Source organism: Sparus aurata, chromosome 10 (assembly GCF_900880675.1).
Source record: "Sparus aurata chromosome 10, fSpaAur1.1, whole genome shotgun sequence".
Classification (NCBI taxonomy): domain Eukaryota; kingdom Metazoa; phylum Chordata; class Actinopteri; order Spariformes; family Sparidae; genus Sparus; species Sparus aurata.
In genome coordinates, this window is record NC_044196.1 from 23,369,922 (window position 1) to 23,393,670 (window position 23,749).

The following is a 23,749-nucleotide window of genomic DNA, read 5'->3' on the forward strand; positions in this document are numbered from 1 at the left end:
ACAAGCACTGTGAAATCATTACACTTGTCTCAACTGTGAAAATCCTTTAAAGAAGAAGAGAGGGCAACTGTATGTCTCTGTCAGAGTGATCTGAAGTGGCACTGCATGCCCGCTAGTCCTGCAACAGTATCAAAGAGACTGTTTTCTGAACCCTACAGTGTTGTGACAAGCTAGGCGCTCAAAGACAGGGTGGTGTGTTTGGTGCCACTACGCGCATGTGGACATCGTGCCTGAGCTCTTCCTCTCAAACTGTGTGTCTGTCACTCACTAAATGTCACAATCTCTCATGTTTTATTGCTCTTTACTTCTTACAATTCTAAGTTTGGGGTGACAGACTGTGGACGTCATTCATCAGCTGCTTATGTTGTTTTTTTTTAGATAAACCAAATGTATGCTCATTTACACATATAAAATCTGATTTAGGCATTAAGCATTGTAAGTTGTAGTCCCCTTACGCCACACAGAAGAGTGGAGTGTGGAGGATGAGTTGAGAAGTCTCATAGGAATGAAGCTGTTCTGTAGTCTGTTAACAGATACAGACGTATCTGCTGCTGTACCACCAGATTGTAGCTGGGTGGTAGCTGTCTTTTAGTATCTTTGGGTTCGGTGCAGACATCTCACTTGAGCGATGTCACGATGTTTTCGTTCAGAACACTAAGACACGTATTTAAACTTCCTCCATGTAGACTTTGACAAGCCCCTAAGCTTTAGTTTAGAGAAAATAAAAAACAGTCCCAAGGACCAAAGGTCAATGTAAAACTCAGTGATCAGGGTGCAAAACCAATTTTTTTGTCTAACGGAAAAATGGTTAGAAAATTACCAGTCACTCAAAATATTATCACTGTCTCTATAGCCAGTAAAGCAAACCTACCATCCACATATTTTAAAAGAAGTGCTGGAGTGGCTGGCGCAAATATTGTGCCCTGCCTACAACATGATATAGTTAATAAAGTCAGCTGTCTTAATCAAAATCTGAATGAAGAGAAATAATTTACTACATGAGATATAACCATCAAGTGGGATTTACGGAGAGATGACAGGACAGATCTGTATTCTGTCTCCCATCTCTGTGCAAAGTTCCAAACAAAACAACCCATTGTGAATTCAAGTCCATTTGTTACCACATCATTAAACTCATCATTCCAACAACAGGTGACACATGCTCAGCAGATTCACTTTCACTTGTCTTGCATAATTTTCAGCTATTCAGTCGTGAAACTTTCCCAGCTCCAGCCGAAAGACCCCACTTGGTCACGACAGGGTCACAGGGGGTGGTGAGTGGGAAGTGTGACAACCTGGAAAAGGTAAGAAGGGAGGGCACTGGTGAAAGGAGAAGGAGGGACGGAGCTGGGGAAGTATTGACTGTCAAGAAAGCAACAAATTGGACCGTTTCTTGCTGTGGAACCTACAATCATGCTCAATAACACAACAATTGGCTACATATGCTGAGGTATGAAAGTTGACACCAATCGTTAGATATGTGTTGTATAAAGTTTAATCAGTGGGTTCTATAGAGCCCAAACAGAAGAGAAGATCAGATAAAATGTCAAACACAGCGCAGGAGTCTGCTGCTCGCCTGTTGCTAACAGCTCACAAGCTCTGCTACAGACGCTGCTTGTTTCGAGCCCTGACGCATGAGGGCTAAAAGCTAACAGGGGAGCCAAATACAGCAGAACTGCTCAGAGGAACATGAAGTGTTAAACTGTGAACTGTAGTTTGTTGAAGCACTATTGTGGAATCTCTACTAAACTGCGAGCCATTTGGTTTGAAGCACACTGAGGGCCCTGCTTTGGAACCTCATTGTAGAAAATTCACATTTGGAAAAGAAGGGGTGAAGATAAATAAGTCTTCTTTGGATTTTGACAACTTATTCAAAATGTCAAACGACTAGCATCTTTGCCATGCGGAAAAGCATCTCCGTTTCCTTTTTCACTTCAATGCCTCGCTCCGTATCTCCAGGCTAACATCTCAGGGTCAATTCTTAAAAATGATTGGTTCAGAGGCTCTGCTTACTGAGTTTGTTGTAGGGTATCTGCACATTTACTGATCAAAGGGCTTCTAAATCCCCACACCCCCTAAGTCACATTTGTCAGTCTTTCACAGCAGCCATTGGTGTTTGTGCTCTGAGTGATTTAGGCTGCTGCTCCTGATTTCTTGAGTAATACAGCTTTAATCTTCACCCCCACTGGCTTAAAGAGCACGTACAACCTAAAGCTGCATCAAGTATACGCAAAATTAAACCGTGTGTAGTGACGTGCTTCAGTGTCAGTCAATTCGGATTTTGTTAGATTACCACATCCTAAAGGGTGAGATACCGGAGGAAAAGGGGCTGGGGTGATGAAGAAGGATGAAGAGTTAGTGAAGTCACTGGATATAAGTTAGAAACGTCCTGCTCAAGAGCTTCACTTGATGAAAACAGACAGTTCCAGAGACACAGAAAGAGAAACAGAAGGCCAAACAACAAAGAAGCAGGAAAAGACAAATCGATAGTGATAAACAACAGGAAAAGATCGAGGAGGGACCCTAAGACACAGTGCAAAAACAGAAGAGGACAGTGTATGAATTCGGTTGTGCCACTGATGCTTATCAGCTTGGGGCTTGTGGATTGACATGGAGAGAGATGAAGACAGCAGCATCCATGCATCATATGGAGCTCCTAGCCTGAGCGCTCTATGTGCTCCAGTGATGCAGAGCAAACACACACTGTGCCAGAGAAGAGCTTATTAGATGGATCAAAGCTTGTCTAATCTACATGCTAAGAATATGATGAGAGGGCCCTGACAATCCTCCTTTTCCTCCTGAGAGGCAGTTATTATCATACAGGGGTTATGAACAATAAACATACAAGGATGTGATGATGTATGCTCTCTTCAGATCTTTGATGCGACTGTGCGTTGCCACAGTGACAATAACTATGCTCTATTAAAGCTCATCTCATGCATTACAAGATGCCTGGCAATCCTCATTCAGTGACAGTTAATGCATGTTCATTTAATGACACAAGAACACACTTAAAGCTGCAATCTGGCACAATGGGTGCCGCAAAACGGCACCAAGACTCCTGACGAAATTCTGGATTACCACTACTCTGGTATTCATTTCTTTAGTCTTTAGACATTTATTTATCCCACATCGGGGAAATGTATTCGTCACAATAGCAGGTGAACAGACATACAGACATACAATAAGTACAGGACTTAGAATACTAAAGAAAATATTAAAAAAAGATTTGAATAAGAGAGAAAAGATAAAATAAAATAAAATATAGAGAGGACAATACGTTATGTGCAATGTATAAACAGGAGGCAAAATGTGCATTACATACATTTAAATAAAGTGTCAAAGTATTGCTTTGTTGAGGTTGGGTGCATAAATAAACAGTGTTTAAATACAGTGTTTACAAATAACCAGATTCAGTGTATTAGTATGAATATGTATATATACAAAATATAAAAATAGTAAAATAGTATTATTGCACAGGATAATTGCACAAGGTGGCGGAGGTAGAAGTGTAAATTAGTGCAAGAGAAGTAGGTGCTTATGGTGCTACATTAAGAGTTATTGGTGCTGAACAGTCTTACAGCAGTTGGAATGAACGACCTGCGGTAGCGTTCCTTTTTACACCGTGGGTGAAGCAGTCTGTTGCTGAAGGAGCTGCTTAAAGCCCCCACAGTCTCATGTAGGGGGTGAGAGGGGTTGTCCATGATTGATGTCAGCCTGGCTAACATCCTCCTCTCACCCACCTCCTCAATGGAGTCCAGAGGACAGTCCAAGACTGAGCCAGCCCTTTTGACCAGCTTATTGAGTCTCTTCCTGTCCCTCTCTGAGCTTCCACAGCCCCAGCAGACCACAGCGTAGAAGATCGCTGATGCTACCACAGAGTCATAAAAAGTTTTTAACAGTGACCTGCACTCACCAAAGGACCTCAGTCTCCCCAGCAGATGGAGACGACTTTGGCCCTTCTTGTACGGGACATCTGTGTTGTGTGTCCAGTCCAGTTTATTGTTATTGTTTATTGTTTATGTGAACACCCAGGTATTTGTACTCCTCCACGATCTCAATGTCCAAACCCTGGATGTTCACTGGTGCAGTCTGAGGAGCCTTCCTCCTGAAATCAATCACCACCTCCTTTGTCTCGCTGGCGTTAATGCACAGGTGATTCAGTTCACACCAGGCGACAAAGTTGGTGATGACCTTCCTGTATTCATTGTCTTTTATTGAAGTGAGCATGACCTGACACCTGAGAGCATGGTGACATTGAACTCAGTGGCTTATCCACATAATCTAAACCACTTCAGTTTAAAGGTACAACTAAAAGTGAGCACCGGAAATGGCAATAATAATCCATCATTAAAAGGGAAAGCTGTGTGCGCACAACTAGGTCAAACTTACAACAAGAAGTGGGTGAGGGAAATAGTAAAGTAAAGATTTTTCCTGTCTTGAGAATTTGTGAGTACTTTTGTTCACTTATTAGACTAAGTAACACACCCGCCACTGCATACATCTACCAGTTGAAACAACAGAGGCTATTATTATTAGACAGTATGGGCCGGGGCTAGCTGGTTAGCATGCTAACTTCAGTAGACATCTCTGCAACACGGTACATAGACGTCTTTGACATAATGTCAACACTGATGTTTCTTCACATTCTGTCTATGACAGTTCATTTTTTTAACATTCTAAACCAAAAGTCCAGCCATATGTTACATATCAGCGCATTAAAGAACTCCCTCTTGGTTATTACAATGGATTGCTGAGTGTGATGTTGTGTTGCTCTCTCCAATTAAAGAAAATCAACCAATCAAAGCTACTAAAAAGGAATTAAGAATGGGGACATCATCTTTGAAGCTATGGTACTAGTTGCTGGGAACATTTATCTGCGGTAAGCAAGCAGCACGGAGAAGGGCCCGAAAGGGTGAGTGGATGGAGGTTTACAGGAGGAGGCAATCATGCCTGAGACCCGAGAGGGCTTGGAGAGTGAGGGCGGAGGAGGACGGAGTGCTGCTGAGGACGGTGGAAGAGGTTTTAAGAGCTGAGGCAGAAAGGGCTGCTGCAGTTAACTGAGGTTGATTTGTTGCAGAAGAAGAGGTTGCCATCCATGAAAAATTGGGACAAAGAAATAGCAAAAAATGGCAACAGGTGTAGACAAGATTGACACAGCTGTACAAGTATGGTTACAGAAATAACTTTTCAATGAAAGTATTTCTTAATTTATCACAGGAAGTGTTAAGATAAATGTTCCTAGCAACAGGTAACATAATTTCAAGAATTATCACTGGTTAGGGGAAACAGTGCCTCCCACGCACCAACATAAAACATGCATAAAGAAAATGTCAGACTGAATAAGGAAGTGAAACAAAACAGCAATTCAGTTTGATTATCAGGTCCTGATTCACTATTTCATGTCTTAATTGACAGGAGTAATGATGACGACTCAAAACTGCAAAGATTGCCAAGCTGTCCAGCTGTCAGTCAATCAAAAACACCAAAGTTTGTCTAGACAATGCCACAATCACACAGACATTTAAAACTTCAGCCTTCCCCTGTGCCTTTGAGGTGACAATGTATTGTTCTTTGGATACCAGTAATATTGTATTGGTTTAACACCTACAATAAAAGCAGTGGAGCATTTTTTTAAGTTCATCATTTTGCAAAGGAGATTCCTTACTACTAACTACAGCTGAAACCTGACATAATTTGGTAATGCAGGTTTGTAACCCAGGGTTCTCCCCAGACGGTGGAACAGCGGCGCTGCGCCGCTATACCGCTCGGTCAGCGCCGCTATACTCCGCGCGTGACAGTGTCGAGCGTCCGTCCGTCCGTCCGTCCGTCCGCCGTCCCCCGGTTGACGGCTAGGAGCTCCCTGCTGACGGCGATGAGCGTCCGTCCGTCCCCTGGCTGACGGAGTTGATGACCGGCTGTCCGTACGTCCATGTCCCCCCCCCCGACTGACGTTGACGAGCGGTCGCCCCCCCCCCCCGGACTGACGTTGACGAGCAGTCGCGCACCCCCCCCCCCCTGGACAGACGGTGCGCCGCTATACTAAGAATTTCTGGGGAGAGCCCTGTAACCCCAATGGCTCAAACCCTAAATACCTATGGAAATAGGTTAGTTAAATCTTCTTAAACTATATGACAAAAGGTAAGTCAGTGTCATGTCGCCACATGTCTGCCAACAAACAAATATTGAAAACTAAATAAAAAAGAAAAAGGTTCAAGGATGGAGTTATGATTGACTGACTGACTGACTGACTGACTATGAGCCACTCACGTCTTCCTTCCTTTTTTGACCATTTTCTTATCTGAGTGAAACTAGGCCATGAAATTGTTAAAGGAACCACAGGCGTCTCCGGTGCAATTTTTCCCGATCAGTCAAGCAGCGTGGAGAAGGGCCAGAAAAGGTGTGAGTGGATGGAGGTTTACAGGAGGAGGCAATCATGCCTGAGACCCGAGAGGGCTCGGAGAGTGAGGGCGGAAGAGGACGGAGTGCCCATGAGGACGGTGGAAGAGGTTTGAGAGCCAAGGCAGGAAGGGCTGCTGCAGTTTACTGAGGATGAAGCAGATTTGTTGCAGAAGAAAAGGGTTGCCCTGAATAACCGCTTCCTCTTGTACTGTGTGAGTATATGACTCGGTAAATGACATGAAGAGCCTCTATAATTAATCTATGTCAAATGCGCGTCAAAGCTGCTAAAATTAAACAAGTCTTGTTCTGAGAGGCAGAGGAGAGCACTGTTGGGAGGTTGAGGCAGGGGGTGACTGGGTACGGGCACAAACAGCGAGGTACTTATTATTGTTCCCTTCAATCCTCCCCTGCTCTAGAGTGCGGTGTCGACAGCTTGATCCGTCAGCGCAAAAAGGCGAGCGAGGTATCAGTATTTTCACAGAATACCCATTACTTGCTTTTTGTTGTCTCTGAAAACTCATGTGATGATATTCATCACCTCAAACACTTGGAACAATTTGACTGATGAGAAGTAGGGATGTAATGATACACAAAAACAAACATGAAACTGAAAAATTTGAATTACACTGCCTGGCTAAGTTATTTAACCCTAACTGATGTAGTGAGTAGCTTCTGATTTCTTAAACAACCATGTCAGAAGACATATCATGTGGTTGTGTGAAATTATAAGCCTGCATCAAGCAAAAAAAATAAAAAATATCTAAGGGGATTGCTGAGATTACTAAAATTGGGTTAAGAACTGTCCAATGCACTACTAAAAACCTGAAGGGACAGTGGTGAACCATCATCTTCAAGGAAAAAATGTGGTCTGAAAAAAACTCAACAGTAGAATTTACAGCTATGTACAGTGAAATTAAGAGCACTTCCACACGCTCAATGTGGAGAGAAGGGATTGGGACTAAAGAGCTGTGTGGCCTTCCACTTATCAGTGAGGCCAATCTGAAGATTCAATTTGCTAGGGAGTTTAAAGATTGGACTCTGGAGCAATGGAAAAAGGTCATGTGGTCTGATGAGTCCAGATTTACCGTGTTCCCGAGTGATGGGCGCATCTAACTCTAACCCTAACAAGGAGAATTTCCCTTACAGTTAGAAGAGAGATGGATGAAGTGATGCACCCGTCATGCCTAGTGCCTAGGGGTGTCACAATTCTCCAAATCCTCGATTCGATAACATTTTCGATTCTAAGGTCACAGTTCGATTCGATTCTCGATTTTTACATTTATTTTTTTTAAAGCACAGGTTGCTATGACATTTTTAGACTAGACTTTTATGCAATATGATATCTGACCTTTGTTCGCAATGTACCACACTACATTGTCAAACTTAAAACGTTTATTAATAACAAAATTTAACAATAACTTATATCTTCAGTTAATTGGAAACTAACAAAATAAACCTGCCATCTAGTTTCTGCAGAGCTTGCAAACTGTGGCTTTTTTGTCAACAACGCGAACGTTGTCAACATAACTCACTGGAAATCCAAAATACTTCCACACCAGCGACTTAAGTGAAAGAGGAGGAGGTTCAAGTTCTGTCTATGGGTCTCCTGCATCTGCAGGTGCCATTGTTATAAGAGTGGCGTAGCCCCTTTCAGGAATAGGGCGGTGCGTGAGGTGTGTGTGCGTAAGGTGCTTAAGGTGTGAGTGGGTGAGCGAGAGTGAGGGAGCGTGTGTATGTGCGGACATTGAATGAATGGTAGGGTTGGGCAATACTGCAAATTTTGGTATCGATCAGATACCAAGTAAGTATAGGGCCAGTATTGCTGATAGCAATACCGATACCGATACTGAAAATTCCTGATCAATTAATGATTTTGTACTCTTGCCTATCTTGCCTTTAATTAGTGATTATGATAACGATAAAACACAGGACAAAGATTTTAGCAAAAAAAGAAAATTATATTTAACATAATTAAATCTATAACTTATCTGCATGTAGCCTAAATAGGAATACTAATGTTCTTTCAACAGATACACAAAAGTGTTATTATATTCTTGAGGTAGGCTATATATCTAAATATAAGTATATATTTTTGAGTTCCAGTTACAGTGAACCTGAGTGAGCGGAGTGAGAGAGTTGAAGAGGAGCGCTGTGCTTAAGGACTGAGAGAGACACTGCGCTCACACAAACTCTGTGAAGAAACACAAGTGATTTGCTGAATTTATAGGAGAAAAACTACAACAAAAATATCGATCTCATCACACTAGTATCAATCTGATACCAATACTCACCTTGGTATCATCACTATTGATATTTGGATCGATCCAGCCATCCCTAATGAATGGGAGAGGAAGGAGGAGCGAAAGGAGTAGCAGTAGTAGCGACAGCAATAGAGTGTACAGTATAGTCTGCAGTTTGGCTGTGAATAAAGGCGATGGCTAGATACAGCAAAGCTCCCTGGTATTATTTCCCGACCAGCTTAACACGTGAAAGGGGCTCACCCCGAAGGTAAACACAAACTTCGTCCCTGGAGGAAATCATCTCCCCTGTGCTTCCCGACCACGGTCCGGGAGCTGAAAGGGTTTGACTGGCAGTAGCTAATAGCTACTGGCTTAGCTAGTAGCTAAATTACAGGAGGTTGACTCGCAGCACTTCAACACGTGTGTTTCTTTCCGCTTGGCAAGCCGACCAGACGTGACATGGGGCATGGCAGCATCGACAATTCCATTTTTTAATTCAAAGCTCGAGATTGTAACTTAATTTCGGTCGATTTCGATTTAAAATTGAAATCGTGACACCCTTACTAGTGCCTACTGTAAAAGTCTGTGTTATGTTCTGGGGTTGAGTCAGTTGGTCAGGGTTAGGTTCAGCAATGTTATGTGGCCAAAAAATGAGGTCAACTGACTACCTGAATGTACTAAATAACCAGGTTTTTCCATCAATGGATTTTTTTCTTCCCTGATGGCATGGGCAAATTCCAAGATGACAATGCCACGATTCATCAAGCTCAAACTGTGAAAAAGTGGTTCAGGGAGCATGAGACATAATTTTTAAACATGGATTGGCCACCACAGAGTCCAGACCTTAACCCCATTGAGAATCTCTGGGATGTGTTAGAGAGGATGTTACTCAGCAGCTGACTCTCCCATCATCAATACAGGATCTTGGCAAAAAATCTATGCACCTCAAAGGAAAAATACACTCTTGCATAGGTCAGATTTTAATGGCAGGCTGATAAAAAAAACTAAACAAATGGACATGTTATTTAATTGCCAGTTGCTTCAGTAATGTCTTTGGCCCTGTCTGCTTTCACATCTAGAGACAGCTTAAAAACAGCTGTTGTTTTTTGCCTCGCTCCAGCAGCTGACACATACAGTATGAGTTATGTCATGGAAGGGCCCCGACAGCACAAACTAAGAACTAGCAGCGATGAAGGCTGACTATAGCTTCAATGCACGTTGCCTGAATCTCAGTCAAAAAGCTGCACCTAAACACACCACAAAGTCTACAACTGACAGCCAACTAGCTCGTATGGTCTCCGCCTGCATGAGAGGAAACAAGTCTCTATACCATCGATGGGTGGCAGTAGTTTAAATTCTTCATTCAAAAGAGGATACAGTAAGGCTCAGGACTGAGGATATACAATCTGTTCTAATGATGAAAGCAGTGTTTTTAAACACCACTCTCGCGAACTGGCTCAAGGTTGTGACAAGGAAGGAGCCTATCTGGATGGCTTTGAACCACACTTAATGGTTGTTACAAATCAATCTCAAATGAATGACATATATGACCCCCACTATCTATGGATTTACCTACATATTTTTTTCTCAATGATAGTCTAATTTTTTTGATACTTATAATAATATATCCATTTATTAGTGGGTGATGTAATGTTTAAGGGGTTGAACTCCATGTTTGGGCAAAACAGTGACACATCCTCGCTTCATTGTCCAACAAGCAGCCATCAGATATCAGTTTCTGTTCTGAGTCCACAGCTGTGGTTGTTCTGATTCCAGCTTGTTCGAGAATGTGTTGATGTTTGTCAGGATCTCCTGGCTCTGATACTACCTCATGCTGTGACAGACATGATATCCAGGCTAATCACATGCATCACAGCACCCAGATCCACTCAATGAATTCACATTGTAGAATTTCCCATGCAACAAACAACAACAAGAACTAATGGCCTGCTTAAACGCTGCCAAATCCATCTAAGAAAGGATTCAGAAATGCATGTTATTGTGATCGCACAGCTGGATACTTGTGTCAAACAAAAGGGCGACAGAGGAGAGTTTTCTTATTAAAGCTTGGCCAAGACTGCGTTTTTGGAAGGCTTTTCTTTGATTGTGGTGCCAACAAGCACCCTGCATTTCTAATTATTCTCAATTAAAACTTTTCAGTATTTGTAATAGATAGAAAGACAGATATTGTATTGATCTTCAGGGGAATTGAAGATGAATATTTATTCTGCCACTGCTGTGAAAACAAGTGACAGCTCCAGCTTTTCCCATCTGTGATAATTTCTGTGATGACTTTGATGCAGGGGACAAAAAAGAAAGTGACAAATCAGTGATTGAAGAAAGGAGAGTTCAGGGACAAGTCTTTGCAAAGTGCTCAGAGAGAATTTACCACTGATTAAATCCCCACGAAGCTACGATGGAATGAAGATAAGAATACATTCCAAGAACTTTACACAAAGCTTCTCTTCTTTTGATGAGTTCACTCTCTGCTGCGGCTGGTCTGACTGTAACTGCACATAACTGCAGTCCAGGCCATACAATAAAACTGCAGCAGGACATGACTGGCAGTGAGATTGCACCAAAATTGCTGGTGAGACTGAATTCCACAGTGCAGCTACTGTTGGACAGAACGATTTACAATCAAAGGTAACTCCATGAGTAAAATGTGAAAGAGCTTTTGTGATGCTGCTCTTATCCTGGACAACAATACAAGCCACCTGGATACACATTCTGCTCACAACATGGCCAACACTATATTACATTTGAAAACCGAAGTGGCGGTTGAAGTCGCTGCGGTGTGCATTGACATCCAGGAGGTACTGTCAATATTTCATGGAATGTTTATTTGCACAGGGACAAGTATGTAGCATAAGCTGCCACAAAGTGCAGTGTTTATGACCAAAGCTTATTTGCAATGCCTGTCACTAAATCAAAAAGATACGAATATAATATATGCATATTCCTAACTGAAGTAACATAAATATCGTAGTTATTTCAGCCCAAACAATGATGTTCCCTGAAACTTAACCAAGTAGTGGATTTTTTGTAATTTTGACAGAACAGCTGAAGAGAGACAAGAAATGGGAAGAGAGAAAAGTGGGAGGACATGCAGCAAAGGGCCGGACACAGCCTCTATACATGAGGCACAGACTCTAGCCACTGAAACACGCTGACTTGCCTGTCATCTGAGACATTATGTCAAAAACAGTCCGCAATGGCAAGACCAGAATAAGCAGCTGCTCAGCAGCTGACAATGTTTGTTCCTGATCCTATCTCTCCAGGTAAGAAATGTCCCAGTAGTCAAGTTGGGAATGTACATAATCCGGCAGCTATCATAGTTTTTTAATAATGACACATGCATAAAATACATGTGAGTCAACCAAATTGGAGGGTTTGAAATACAATGCAATAGAATACAATATACCAAGTTAATTGTCTGACTTTTTGTGTGTTTTATTAAATGTGATGGCCTGCTTTTGGATTAAGAGAGATTCCTAAAGACCAGAGTAACTCACTTTGAAAGATTACCAAACCATCTGGCCAGAAGACAATAATCTCTCTCTTCACTGATTGGTTTAGAGAAATTTAATGTAGTCATGGCTCGTTCTGTCATTGTTTTGGAGCTCACTATTGGAATTATTTCCACTACAGTATCCTTCACTGCAATTCCACCATTCAGCTATGGATGGACAAATCTCTGGAAAGATCTCTGGTATCTCTGCACCTCCCACCGCGTAGTCAACAACCTTTGAGAATGTCGCATTTGATTGTGAAATTAGTAAACAGTTTAACTCTCCCAACTACTCTATCATCAGACACACAACCCACTACCACTGACATGGCATTTAAATGACATCAAACAAGAGTGAATTCCATCAAATAAAAAGCTGTTTGAATTGTCATAGCTCGTGCGTCAGAAGTCCTCAGCAACAATCATAAAAGGAATATAGAAAAAGTCAAGGCATTGTATGTCCCTGAACTCCACAAAGGACAAAGATGAAAGACTGATCTCAGTTCATCATAAGAATATTAACTCATAGTGTTTACAAGAAAACAACTGATTTGTGACCGCATCTTTCTTTTGCAGCTCCACTGTAAAGTCCGTTTATCATGCCAAAGTTGTACGAGTTCAAATCTAAATCGTCTGAACAACTTCACTTCAAAACAGGGGAGTCAGAAGTACAGTTTTATACAATTTCCATACAAATTGAATTCATTGGAGCCTGCTAAGGCATATGTTTTCTTGCCTCTTCCTTTTGATACCCCACTTCCTCTGTGGCTCAGCAAGCAATATTTCACTGGGCAACTTCACAGCATGTTGCCTCTTTTAAGAAAAATGAAAAACCCTTTTTACACTACTAATAGCTCTGAATAAACAATACCACCTCCGAAGAAACAACAAATATACACAGTTAGAGTTGAAGGAGCCATCAAAGGAAGGCAGATTGGATTTACTTACCTACAACTTGTGCCAAATCATCTAAACCAGAGTTACTCTGTACTTTAAACCAAAAAATGTCACTTCTTCACACATGCTAAAATAAGCTCTTGCAGAAGTGATCGGGACTTGTGCATACTGCACAAAAAAAATGTAAATAATACAAATGCGGAAAAAAAAATCATTCTGACAATGCATTATCTCTTGTATTAGGACTTCAGTTGATTGTGTTTGTGTACTCAGCTACCCGAGCACGATGAATAAAGAAGTTAAGATGAACTTCTTAAGGGTAATTTGTCAGCTAAGAAGTGAGTGGCTCCTTATTCATAGAGCTCAACATCTTGCCTCACTCTTCAATGGCATGAAATGTTTTAGGAAATGGATGTGGGTGGTTGGCTGGATGAATGCTGATATGAGAAATGGGCTCTCGTTTGCAACTTTGGTATTTTATCTCTGCTGGAAAGCTCCTGTGTTTACCTATTTAATATTCACCTAGAGCCAGGCACCGTAAACAGTGCTGCTCAAAATCCATTTAAAAATAAAAAGCCTGTTAGGAGAACTAAGTGTGAGCAATTGACAGAGCATTCTGCATTCAGGTTAATATGAAAATATCTGCTCTGTCCTTTGGCCTGTCCACTTTTCTAAAATAAACCTCTCTACTTTTGCCTCAAACAAATTTACTGATCAATGGCTTGGGATAGTTGTTTTTCAGATAGAGGATGAGACAACAGATGTTTTTTTTATACACTGATGTATGAGCAGATTAAGATAAAGATATACATTAAAGTTAGAAAAATACATAGGATTCCCTGGTCTGATGACATATCTATTTGAAGGTAAGCAATGCCACTTTTATAGAATTTGCTTATTTTAATTTATAATAGAAAATGAATGTGCACATAAAACCAAAAATTGTATTGGATTGTATTGTATCATATCGAGATCGGATTGAGTTGAACCGATTGTTCAACAATGAAAAGTATTGTCCCTGAATCTGATAGTAGCCCATGTATCCAGATACGTATCGGATCATTTTATAAGGGAGACATGCACACCCTGAGCAGTTATCTTTAATCTATGTCAGATTAATTGGCCATTAATATCATTATTAGCACCAGTACCTTTCCTTGTATCTTTATGAAGACCAGATACTCCAGGGTGGGGGCATGACTTTACTTGCTTTTAGAAAGGACTTGACCTAGATTAACACATGTCTTCCAGGTAGCTGCTCTGTTTGGCTTCCGCTTGGTACAGGTACAGTGGGTACAGTGGGTGAATTAGGTCCTGTGGGTTACTAGGAACAGAGAGAACCAGAGAAGACCTCCTGAGCTCATCACTAAGAGCAACTACTTCCTCATTATACGCAGCAATGTAAGTCCTTGTTAAGGCAGTGTGTGTATAAAACTGATATAGTCTGCTTCAGCAAATGTTGCTTGTAAGAGGCGGAACAAAAAACACTCAGTTACTGAGCTAAAAATTCTTGCTGTGTAGAACAAGAAAGAGAAGTAAAGAAATGTACAGAAGAAATTTGCAGAGGTGCAAACATTAAGTCCATGCTGGACATTCTACAGCATAGAATGACGCATTGTGGGTCACCCTATTTTTGGGTTACTGTACAGGTGCAAGTAGTCAGTCATTCAGGGCTTGATTAAACGATCATGAAGCCAGTTACCCCCAGGTCACGTCATTACAAACACAACAAACAATACAGCACTGACATAGGCTAAATTCCAATCCTGCCCTATACCCTCCTCCTTCCCATTCTCACTCGGTTTGCCCGTTTGTGTAGAGTGACCACCATGTTGTCATTCCAAAGCAATTTGCCATAAGGGGGAGTGGGTTATAAGACGACATTATTAAAGACATTAACACATTTTTTTTTTTGTTAAAAATCAAAAAATATACACGTCTAAAAAAGTAAATAAATAAAAGTTACAGTGAAGTTTGTGATATTAAACGTTGCCGCTTTGGGATTGTAGGATGGGTTGGCTACCACCTCAAAGAGTCAGTTTTTGACGAGTTGGGAATGAGACTCAAAAACAACGTTTCTTACAAATAGCACCTCTAATTCTTGATATTTTTTTAAGGTGATGGTAGGCTGACTTTGTACTTGTCTTACAGAGGTCTGAAAATATCTTGATTATGTGGTGGATGGATGGAAGGAAGATTCTGCATGGATGCAGAGACAAAGCATAATCAAGAGTCTGCAACTTATGTTGATTGTTGATTGTCCGGCCTAAAAAAAACAAAAACATTTTCAAACGGAAATCTTGGGCCATCTCATATTTATGAACCTGCTTTAGCTGGACAAGACCAAGCTGAGCGTGACTTCTCACAACACTTTGGCCATTTTCACCAGAAGCATCTGCAGCCATATATAATAACTGTTACCGCAAGCCCAGCTTATCTGCCAAGATCTGAGGAGGTGCTGTCAACTTTGCTGTCCAACTTTGAGAGAGGTGTGTGCAGCAGAGTCAATAAATGCCTTATCTTAGAGCTGCTATGTGAAAACAATATTATTGTCGATTAAAACAAGCATGTAAGGCACTGCAGATGGATAAATGTTTTGAGAAGATGAAGTTTTTTTGTAAACTGCTGTACATTGGAAGATATTGGAAGGACCTTCCGATTAAAAGGGGAATATCAATGATGAAAAAGAAATAAGTATGCAGTAATATAGAGGAGGATGCCATAAACTAAGATGCATCCAGATGCATCATGAAACATTTTGCATTCTAATCGTTGACAGCTGGATCGTAATCACATCGAACCGTGAGGCCAGTAAAGATTCACACCTCAATTGTCTTAATGTGGCTTTTGAAATTCAGGTCTGAGTCCATGACTAGGTCAAAATTTTTGGTTTGGTTTGTAGTTTTAATATTACAGACTGAACCTGAAAACAATTTTTTAGCCCGTCTTCCTTCGCTCCAAAAACAATTTGTCATGACTGTACATTCTTGTTCGTTGTATTGTCTGGTTTTGTCTTGTGGTTTCTTGTATTTGATTTCCATGTCTTTGTATCATGTCTTGTGTCTTTTGTTTTGTTTTTTCCATGCCCTCATGTGTCCTTTAAGTTCTCCTGTGTATTTTCCTATGTTCTTCCCTCTGGCTCCCTCTGTCTATTGTATTGTTCCCTTCATGTTCTCTCATGTGCTCCTCCCCTTCGTTACCACACCTGGCCTCCTCCCGCCACTCTGTCCTCACCTGTTCCCCGTCTGTTCATCAGTGTCTGTGTATTTAGTCTGTGTGTTCCCTTCACTCCTTGTCTTGTCATTGTATTTGTCAGCCTCTGTCTTTGTCCATGCTTCTGTTCCTGTCTGTTCCTCGTTCCCCCATGGTATGTGTTTTTGGATTTGAGTTTTGCATTTTGCATTTTTTGATTTGAACTTTGGCTTTGATTTGTACTTTGCTATTTGGTTTGTACTTTGTCCAATTTTTGGTTGCTACTTTGCCTCTCATCCTTGTTTTGCCTGCTTTTGGCTTTTTTGTATTCAGCTTTTGTAAAATAAAAGCTCGCCTTTTGTTTACCCACTACTGCCTCATGCCCCCGGTTTAACTGCGTTTGGGTCCACCTCCTCTATCCTTAGTTTTCCCCCTTAAAACCCCAACCTGACACAATTATTTCAGTCTTAGTTTAACTGAAGAAAAATCTGACAAACTGTGTGTGTCATCCTCATAACTATGGTGACATATTTTGTTGTTTTCCATTATCTGAGCTGGAAGAAACATGTAACATGTTGAATAGCGGAGGCTCCAGAATAGAGCCCTGGGCTACTCTGCCCAGATGTGTGATTACTTATAGACACAAAGTAGTCTCTATTATTTAGATAGGATTTAAACCCATTTGGTGCAGCACCAGATAGTCCACTCATGTAGTGTGGTTGACATATCAAAAGCAGCACTGAGATTCAGTAATACAATATGTGAATGTCATTGAGAACCCTGACAAGAGCAGTCTCAGTGTTGTGATGTGGTCGAAATCCTGATCGGAAGATATCAAAACAGCCATTTAATATTAGATAATTGTTCAGTTGTTGAAAAACAGCTTTTTCAATGACTTTTACTTCAAATTGGGAGGTACCTTATTGGCCTATAATAATTCATTACAGATGTGTCTAGATTGTACTTCTACAGGAGTGGTTTAATAACTGCAATTTTCATGGCTTGTGGGAAGACACCTGAGGGGAGAGCCATGTTGACAATCTGGGGCAGATGTGGAGTCATGCAGTCTGAAACTTTTGAAGAACTCTGCTGGTAATATATCAAGGCAGCAGGAGGAAGATTTCAATTGTTGTATTATGTCTTGCAGTTTTTTGTGACTCATTGGCTCATACTGTGTCATGGTATTTGAGTTGGTTTTACATGGACACACGGACAACACATAGTCTGCTGTGAAAAATTTTTTACACATGGTTTGATTTGATTGACTATTTTGTGTAATTTCAGCAACTGTAGAATAAACAAGGACCTAATCAGATTAAAAATGTCCAACAATAAAAATGTGAAAAAAGACAGTGAGTGAGATTTCATGATTCAATCAATATTTTGCCTTTCATAAGCTTACTGTGAAGTCAGAACCAGGAATAGACAATAAGTACCGTTAAATAAAATAAAACAATGGAATTAAAATAATAAAATAAAAAATACAATATAAAATATATGCTGTTATAATAGAGAGAGAGTGAAAATTAGAAATATGTGCATCATATGTGAAAGTTCCTGTTTCCATATGAGAAAGTGAGGGCTTCCCAAAGCTTGCCAGTGTATTTATACCCTTCTCCATAATGAAGGGGCACCCCCCGGGCCCACCCTGAATAGGAGTGTGTGGGGATCGGATTGGAATCGTGCCAAAGTCTCATCCACATTTGCCTGTACACTGCAAATTGGATCAACAAGTACAGACAGACAATATGAGTAAGTGACATAAACATTAGGGTAATAATAGGATTAATGGTGTAATCACACTGGAGTGGGTGATTTGGAAGGGTTGTGTCTGTGCCAGAGAATGGCAAGTGTCTTGCAACAGCTGAATCAAGTTTAGTACAGCAGATAGCACATCTACGCTCATTGATGCTGAAGTTTTTTCCTTGTTTTTCATACATACTGAATGTCATATGCTAGAGGGTACAACAGTGCAGCATGTCAACTAACAACGTTTGCCCCTGAATGGAAAAAGAACATTTCTGTGACATCTACCCTGGGGCTCACATCTTCCAGTCATACATTTATAGTGCAATTTATCTGTGCTTTATGATACAGAGCTGACCTACAGAATGTGGACATATCTTTAAAGCTCCTTCCCTTCAGGGTCAAGTATTCAAGGGAAGAGTTTCCATATGAAAGTTTTAAACCCTGAGGTGTTCTCCTCTAGCACTAAATATACCAAAAGAGCAGAGATGCTGAATTTTCAAAAATAAAGAAATGAAAGGATGCGATGAGAAGGCATATAAAAAAATGAGGGCCTTAGATATTGGACGAGCGAAGACGGTACTGTATAGCTAACCGTGCACTCCTTCCACCTGCAACTTCACATCACTGGTGAGCATTTTCACTTTCATTTCTAAACGAGTCGCCCGAGGGCTGTGAGGAGGGATTCAGAGGAGAGCTGAAGCGCCTTGGGGATTTGATCTAGCATGAGGTAATGAGCACTGGCATGGTTAAGGAGTCAGCTGAGCCCTTATCAGAGAGTGGCAGGCTCAATTCCAAGGTGCTGACACTGTGGCATTTAAAGGCGAAAAACCTGGCTCCCAGATTGCTTTTGGGGCAATGAGGAAGTCCATCTCCATCCCGTCCCACTCACTTTGCACCTTGTCCAGATGGGTGGCACACACAACCCTCAGCTCACTAAATGTACTTGATGCAAACAGAAAATTAGACCTTCCTACTAGTATCCAAAACCCAACGATAGGGTTACACTTTTACACTCCAACAGACAGGTGGTATACACGCTGGAAGACAGAGAGATGATGAAAATAGATTTAGTGTTTCAATTTAGACAAACACATGGAAGAAAGCACTCTCTGTCTGCTCATATAAGAAGGCCTGGATTCATACAGCTGCTTTAACCCCACTGGAGCTGGAATGGCGTTACTTTTCAGCAGTGTGTGTACTGTTTCAGATAACTTTAGGTAAGGCTTATAGGAACTGTTTCAAATGATTGCTTGCGGCTTCAATGAAGAAAGGTTATGATAAGCATAATATTAATTAAACAAATAAGTTCATGGAACAAAGCTAGATTTGTGAATTACATTTCTCAAGGAGTCCTATTTAGTAGGCTTTAGAAGAAAAGTGATAAAATGTGGATGTAAACACTTTTAAGTAAGGGTCAGCATTTGAACCACACAGATATAGTTTCATTTCACATTCATTGTGTTGGAGTGACAAGCCAACCCAAATGATAACATGTTGCTATTCAAATGCTTGTGTGTCTGATTTCTGGCAATGTGACCCCAGTGTCAACAGTCATTTTGGAATTCATGCAGCTTAATACAAACCATTGTCTGCATGCTTTCTCTGTGATATGGGTAATTATAGATGAGCATCTTTCCAAAATCGTTATACAGAATAGCTGACAGCGGTACTTGTATGTACACCTCAGGAGCCTGAAATCCTGCATGAATTCTGATTCTGAAAACCTTCCTAGTAACAAAAGCCACCACTCATGGATCTTAGATCTCCCATCAAAGAATCACTCTGCACAGAAGTGGCTGTCACTGTGCCTTTAAAAAAAACTGACTGCACATTAAATAGCACCGTATGTCATATGTAAATATCCCCCACTATATTTGTGTTCTTGTGCGTGATCATTCTGAGAGTTGTTCTCTTTTATGCATGTTTGTCGGTTTAGGAATGTGATTTGTAGGAATGCGAATGGTAAAAAAAATCTGACTTCATATTTTGGAACTGAGCGTGTTGCAGTGTGAGCGCGCTCAGAATTTATGCCCTGATAAGCACAGAGAAAGAGACAGAGCTGTTTTTCTTTTTAAAAATGCTCAGAATTGCATGACTGTGATTACATTTCTCCATTATCAGCTCCTCTATAACCTTAGTCATGCTTGTTGTTGTTCCCTGCTACACTTGCGCCTCCCAGCCCTCATGATGTAATCTGATTTACCGTGGCACCTGGCCCAGACAAAAGTTATTTAAGCCAATGTGTGCTTGAATTGACCACATTCAGATGATTATGAATGGCCCGGGGGTCAAAATTTGGCCCCTGACTCGCTGAACACATAAGTTATTTTGTCATACGAAAGTGAAATCATTTGCATTGAATGTCAAAGACCTTACCCTTTTTTCCTTGACACTGCTGTCGAGTCATTAGCAACCAAGTAGCATTCACAGGATGACTGTGAGTATCTTTTAATGCCATGTGAGGTTTTAAAATGGTTCTCTGCTCTAAAGTTAATAACATGCCAAATATCAGTAGAGCACATGTACAACTGTGCCAACCATCCCCAGTTCTGCATCTCTAAGCCAGTTGAAAATGAAAACTAATCTTTTTCCCTTTGTTTTAGCTTTTTATCCACAGAAAGCCAAAATTTATACTCAGGAATGAAATTATTCCAAAATGCCGAATAGCTGATAATACCAATGCTCTCATTTTGGCAAGGAGGGAGAAAACAGATCATCGTTTTTACTATAGATTAGGTATTTCAGTGCGAGTGAAGCCCAAACAATCAGTGAATTTCTTTTACATATGAAATGTGTTTTCAGATCAAAGCATCTGATTGATTAATTGACAGATGGTCAATTACTAAATCAGTTGATGATAGAATATTAATCTAATTAATAAGATATTTTTAAATAAATAAACAGGAGTCTTATCAAATCTGTCCAACACTGATCCTGCCTGAAATTTCCCATCATTTTTAGATGTTATGAAAATATGACATTCAATGTCACCAGAGGATGAACTCCGACTTTGGTTATTGCCTGAAGTTTCCTCTAGTGCCACCACGAGGACTACCTTTTTCACTTTCTCACATTCACATTCACATTTCCCATGGGATGACTTACAAACATCTGGTGATTCTCTGACTTTGCATCTGGCACCACCATCATGTCAACATTTATATCTGTCATTTTAGCACTTTACAACTAAAATCAAATCAAGTCCCTTTTAAAAACCTCTGTGCAAAGTTGGGTTTCTACTTCACAAATGGTGTATTTTATTCAAGGAATGCTTTTTTATCCGTAAGTGATTATGGTGATACTTTATTCATTACTATTTATAATGATTTAATTTATACTATATTCTACAGCAGGTGATTAAAAGCACCAGAACATCACTGGTACCATCTACAGAGAATTGCTGCCATCTGACAACAGATACAGAGGTATCTGCTGCTGTACCACCAGACTACACAGCAGCTTTATTCTACAAACCTGGTGCTGTAACATTACTATGAAATGAAACCTTTGAACCGTTATGTTTGTTCCTTCATATGAAACCTTTTATGCTACTGTCAGAGTCTTGGCCAGGACACCCTTGTAAAAGAGATTTAGATTTTCAATGGGAATATTCCTTGCAAAATAAAGTTTAAATAAAATCAAATGTTCAACTTCTTGTGACAACATGCAGCCTAAAATAATTACTAACATGGCTTATGTATAGGTCATTACAAATCAGGGATAATGAACAGAAAGACATTTTAAAAAACTTGAGGAATTCTCTGTCTTTTGTTCAAGCAAAATGGCAAAAAAAAAAAAAGGGTGCCAGCCCCTTAAAAGGTGAGTATTTTTTCAGTTTCTTCACCTGCTATAGTAAACTGCTGGTCGAACAAAACAAGACATTTAACGATTAATTTTATGCCCTGGGTATTTTTGACAATTTGTGAGCTTTTTTAAAACGAACAAAAAAACTAAATAATTAAATCAGAGGAAATAATCACTAAGCAGTGATGAAAATAATCATTGGTTGCAGTCCTGGTGCGGATGTAGATTAAAATGTTCATTACTCCTTGATGCTGAGCTCTTTCCTGCCTCAGTCTATGACCCTGACTGAGCACAAAGACTTAGTCATCTCCAGGCAAAGAGACACATGAACACAGAGAAGGACAGAGAGAGAGAGACTGAGAGAGAGAGACAGAGAGGGGGGGGGGGGTTGTCAGACAGCATAAACACTGACTTATGAAAACCCTCTCCAGATGCAAGAGCTATGGTACATTAGACATTTAGCTGTGGACACCGCCCAGTTTCTTTTCCTGGTTAATACACATCCATACATCAGACTGTAATACGAGTCATTCGTCCACCATCCATTTCTATTATAGTCAGTAACAGGCAGACAAAAGAAAAAGCCATGTTTTTTAGACGTTGCTGCTCCTCCACCCACCTTCTTCTGTCTGCACGTTGCATGCATCACTCTCTAATGTTAATAGCCTGTTTGGGTATTCTCTGTCTGCCTGAAACTTATACGACTTCAAGCTGAACCCGAGATTGTTACGGCCCTTTTTATTTGCCTTCGCTCCCTTTTGCTTTCTGCTCAACACGTTATTACTCAGGCTTAGAGGCGGGGGACCACATTGTTGCCGCTTTCATAACTTTACAGTTTTACTGTTTTGTATAGATTTTTTGCTACAGAAACAAAAAAGAAGATAAGTAGTTCAAGAAATTTTAATGTTCATGTTAATAGTATATGAGATTCTATGGCTGGGATGGCAGCATTAAATTAGGCAGCAGGTAAAATGGTAAAAAGTTACAACCTCTATTTTGCAGAACAGGAAAAAAAGAGAGAGAACATGATGTATAGCAATCTTCAGCACCAGCAAAGCAGGCATTTTATTTATTACATCTTTTCATTTCCGTGCTTTTCTCCCTGGCTGGCTGCAAACATCCCCCTGTTCTGACTTTCATACATAAACACTAGGCCTCCTCAGAAATAGAAAAGAAAATAGAAAGAGGAAGAGAAAAAAAAGGGGGGGGGGGGGGATTGGAGACATAAAGAAAAGAGAAAAGGGTGAGGACAAAGACGGAAAATAGAAGATGGCGAGGCAAGAGAAGCAAATTGAGAGCAGTAAAAATCAGACCTGTTAGAACATGGGAGGTGAGAAAATCATGGAGGAAAAAAGAGGGAAGGAGGACATTTCTTGGCTCATACTCCTCCTCCCCCCGTGTGCAGGCCATCTTAATGAGAGCCACATTTAGGTCAGCGGCGGGTTGGCTCGCTCTCTTCTTCTTTTCCCTCGCCACCCCCACCCCCAGAGAGAACGATAAAAACCAGCACTGTGTGGTTTGGCTACGAAATTACAGTGATTCAATACAAGTTACAGGAAAAAAAAAAAAAAGAGAAAAAGAAGAGGCAGCTTTTTTTAAGTGCGTGTTGAAAGTAGGTTCGCTGGTTGTTTTAATGCTGCTGGTCTTGATGGTGGAGTGTGTGCGTGTGTTCGTGTGTGTGTGTGTGTGCGTGCGTGCGTGTGTGTGTGTGCGTGCGTGAATGTGTGTAGTGAGGGTTGAAATCACTATGATTCTTCTCCACAGAAAGGATACTTGTAAACAAGACACCCTTGTGCCCACTTGAGCAAATACTTAGATTCTCAACCTATACTTATGAAGCAAGCAGACAAAGAAAGACCAGAGAAACCACTCAGATACAAGACAACACTTGGCCCTTTGCATCATCGCATTTTCTAGTCTTTCCACTTCCTGCTGCTATGGAAAATAATTAAAT

The 23,749-nt window shown here is 40.7% G+C and overlaps 1 protein-coding gene across 1 annotated transcript in view; it reads right to left on the reverse strand.

Moving 5' to 3' along the window:
* adam19a (ADAM metallopeptidase domain 19a) overlaps positions 1-23,749 on the reverse strand; it is a 202,218-nt gene that overhangs the window by 107,695 nt on the left and 70,774 nt on the right. The window lies entirely within an intron of this gene.